This window comes from Oreochromis aureus, linkage group 3, assembly GCF_013358895.1.
Source record: "Oreochromis aureus strain Israel breed Guangdong linkage group 3, ZZ_aureus, whole genome shotgun sequence".
NCBI lineage: Eukaryota > Metazoa > Chordata > Actinopteri > Cichliformes > Cichlidae > Oreochromis > Oreochromis aureus.
Genome location: NC_052944.1, coordinates 109,181,667 through 109,186,000, shown reverse-complemented (window position 1 = coordinate 109,186,000; position 4,334 = coordinate 109,181,667). Strand labels below are relative to the sequence as shown.

Here is a 4,334-nt window from a genome sequence, read left to right as displayed (position 1 = left end):
CTACACTTCCACTGCTCTAGATATATTCATAGCTCTGTAGATCTGTTTACCTCACACTGATACATCTGTATATATGTAGCACATCTGTATATTTGTTCATAGCACACCTGTAAATCTGCCTATCTGTACAGCAATATAAAACATCTGTATGCTATACATTTGTTCAGCTGTATGTTTGGTCTCTCTGTTCATGACTATTTCACCACTTATACTACCCTTATCTGTACAGACCAGTACATGTTGCTCTCTACTGAACTTACTGTATATAATCTGCTCTTATTGCTCTTACTGATTAGATGCAAACTGTATTTTGTAACCCTGTATTTAGACATGTATGACAGTAAAGTTGAATTCTAAATGCTAAACATTTAAACAAAAGCAGCTACAGGAGAAGTTTTTAGAAGTGATTTTAGAGGCCAGTAAAGAGAGCATGGAGACAGATGGAGGACGCCACGTCCACTGAATCTACCGTTTCCACCTCATCCTTCCAGTGCTCTACTAAACTCCCTGCTCTCTCTACCACAGCTGCCTTTGAACTTGCTTGGGACAGGTCACATGACACAGGGGTGTGCTCTGATGTCAGCAGGCAGGTCAGTGGAGCCCTCTGGTGATGGATATATGCCAGTGAAACAGGAGGAGGCCTGAGAACAGACAGCAGGCTTAACTAGCAGGACAAAGTTTCATGTAGTACTTGAAGGAGTCATCACAGCCAATCAGCTCTCAGGAAAATAGAACACCACATAAATATTTATCTTCTTTTGATCAATGTATTTCCTTTGATATGTTTTCTGTCAACACTTCTGCCTGATTAGAAGCTCATAGGCAGTTCCTGTCACTCTACAATAAAATACTGTAAAGGCTGCCCTCTCTGCCCTCCCACTAGCTGACCTGACTGACACAAACTGTGCTGAGATACCCTACATGGACTGAGCTTCTTGGCCACACACATATAGATTTGCTTGGCTGTAGAAATCCTTCCATGAAGCTCCCAGCGCACATTTTTGATGCTTCTGTTTGTGGCAGAGGAGGTTTGGAGCTCTGCAGAGCCTTGGAGACTTTTACTGACTGTGCAGCCCTACCCACATGTGTGATTTAGATTTATACTTATGTGGCAGCCACTCACTGACAAACTTATTTTAAATGATGTCATGTAACAAGTTATTTTCCATGAAAAGTAAAAGTGGTGAAATTCTCAAAATGAGACGAGCATTTTGTTGTTTTGTGTGTGTGTTTGTCTGTGTGAAGTTTCCATGTGTATTGTTAGGAAATAAATATATATTCTTAATGCTTATTTTCTGTTTATTTTGTTTTAATGAGGCCAGACTGGGAGAACACCAGTTTGAGCACAATGTCACAGAGTACTGACAGGAAACTGCATGCTGCTGCAGAGAACAGGAAGGTTTAGTGCAGAGCTGCACAGGCGTATAAAATACAGGAAACCAGACAAAAAGTAAACTGTGTGTCGGTGTGACGCAGTGCAGAAATATATATGCAGCTGGCAAAGAATTCAGAGCTGAGCTTGTGTGTTCGTGTGGCGGGTCTCCATTTCCACAAATGTAAAAATAAAGATCATTTTTTGAGTCCAGTCTTTCTCTGTGGCCAAAGAAATTCAAAAGAGCCGAATTTAATAGTATCTGAAAAGCACAAAACACTGCAAAGACCTCAAGACATTTTTTCTTTTGCTTTCTATGTAAACAAAATATGTAGAGAAAATACCTGTGCCAGGTTGTCTCCATCTAGTGGTGAACATGGCCTTACCACTACATCAGGTGAGTTTCTCTGTGCACAGTAACACAACAACAACACAAACTGTTTAAAAATGATGTAGGCAGATCAATGTTAGAGATTCAGTAAGAACGGAGGTTTATCATAATCCTTCAAATATGCAGGGCGTCACACTAACACTGTTGCATCGCTCTGTTATTATCAATTAGATTCAAAACGTGTCCAGTTTAATGTCTGAAACTAAACTGGCATTAAAGTTTCAATGAACTAAAGTGGTCCCTCTGAGTCAGCACCCAGAAAGCTCGTCTCTCTGAACAATGTGGCCATAAATACGAGCGCTGCTGGGATCTTAAAACACTGGGGTTAAATCCAGACTTTGGAAGTTTCACTCAGTAACAGCACCTTTCTAATATTATTGACTGTATGTTATAGTCACATTTATATGAAATGTCAAACGTTACACGTTAGCTAAAGGTTGAAGTCACAGAATTATACTGAACAACAATGCAATTTGAGTTCTTCTTGTTTGTTCTTTATATTTGATTTATTGTACGCAGCGGGACTAAAAGGAAAAATAGTAAAAATATGAATGAATCTCTGCTCTTACAGCTTTTATTGTGCCGTGATGTCTCCTATGAAACTGTCCTCTTGCTCGTCTTTTGGATGCTCACCTCTTCTTCACCTTCCACCAAACGGCTGCACTCTTGTTCTCTGCTCTCGCCTCCTGTTCTGTTCTAATTAGAAAGCAGTCAGCATGTGCCAAACAAATCTATCATGTTTGATATGATGATGAGGTTTTTAACATCTTATTTATGCACTTATTTAATGCACTGTATCGATCAATTAGTAAACAAATATCAGACTGTAGAAAAGCCAACAATAATGCACTGAGCAAGTTCATGCCATAAGAGCTAAATGTTCATCAAAGAAAATCCTGAATGGCTGATACAGGACAGGCCAACATTTAATGCAGCCACAGATGGACATCAGTCAGCTTCCTGCACTTTCCACCTGATCACATCTGTCCTCAAAGTCATGTCACTTCCTCTTTGGTTCATTTATGTCTACTTTTACATTTGCAGTGACAATAACTTTAGTGACATAGTGCACACATTATGGACTGCTGGGTTATCTTGGTTTATTTCAGTTAGTATTTTTAAAGGTGCACTCAGTCATTTTTTAGGTTACTTGATAGAAAACAAGGATCTTGTTCTCATAAACAAACATAGAATGACACAATGACACATTGTTAAACGTGTCACTGGTCACTGCTTTATCTCCTCATTATTTAAGCATTACTTAAGGATGTCATTTATAAATACACATATACATTCTTAGAACCACTTCTGAGCCTGATCTCCTTACTCCAAGGAGCTTTTCTGAGTTATCATTGTACCAGAGGAGGAGGGCATCCACTACTTCTTTCATTTCACCTGAGTTCACCTGTGGGAAAGCACAGCGCCGAGTCCCCTGAATATTTCTTTGAATTCAGGAGGACTTGGGAACTAATCTTGAGTAATTAGTGACTAACTGACTAAAGCTAATGAACCAGAGAAATTGTAAACTCTTAAACATCCAGGGATGTCTGAACTTATGTCTGCACCTTCACACTGTAGATATGAAGGATCATACCTGCTTCACCTCCAGTGTTGTGACAAAAAGTCATCGTCTGACAAAAACTGATTTCCAGTGTCTTTACTTATATTGATAAACAGACTTCAGTGAGCATGATTTACAAAAGGGGATATATCAAACTTAATAACAACCCATTTTTTCAAGTATATTTATAACTCTGTGTTATATTAAAACCAACCCAGTCCTTTTGGGACACTTTAAATATGTTTAGAGAACTATTATTATATTAGTTGCACTTTCTGCTCTTTAAAAAAGTCATTTTAATGTCAAATGAAAGAATAAGAAGTAAAAATCACTGCCAAAACATGGTTGCAGCTTCTACCTTGTGACAGGAATGTTGTTTGTGGCACAAGATGACTCAATATCACTCATGAGGGATACATAAAAAGTTGTCTATAGCAGTTTAAATATGATCAACTGGTTTTTGACAAATACTGGGAATTAGTTTATGGCAGACATGACTTTTTGACACAACACTGGCTAACTGACAAGACCTAGTTATAAACTAATATTACGGTTGAATATTATTGCACCTAACCTTGGACTCCAGTATTCTAAAACTTCCCCTCTGATAAACCATATGATTATGTAACAAATATGTCAGCTTACCAAAGAACAGAGCACAGTTTATTCAGGGTGTGACAGCACTTTCCCACCTGTGTCCAACATATTCATATTCTGGACTGCAGCACGTACGTCCTTAAAAACTCCAGGACTTCATCACAGCCTCTCTCACATCTGCTTTACACTCCGTGGTCCCATATATCCCACAATTCATAGTGCAGTGCTGGGTGTGGATAATTATGCCGAAAAATACGGTAGAGAGCTGAAGCGGAGCGGCCGATGAGTAAACTTTCACACTTATTCATGTGCGAATGTTTAATAATGAAGAATATTAAAACATTACTGTTGGCCACATGTCGGCAAAGTTATGTGACATTAGCAATGTTTGTACTTTCAGCGTTTACTTGGTT

General features: G+C 38.7%; 1 long non-coding RNA gene across 1 annotated transcript; it reads right to left on the bottom strand.

Annotated features, from left to right (window-relative positions):
- Nucleotides 1–650: 650 nt before the first annotated feature.
- On the bottom strand, nucleotides 651–2,933 carry LOC120438802. Its single transcript, XR_005612159.1, has 3 exons — nucleotides 2,333–2,933; nucleotides 1,717–1,779; nucleotides 651–1,593 (listed from the first exon to the last, which is right to left on the bottom strand). It is a non-coding gene; the product is annotated as an uncharacterized LOC120438802 (long non-coding RNA).
- Between the last annotated feature and the right edge of the window lie 1,401 nt (nucleotides 2,934–4,334).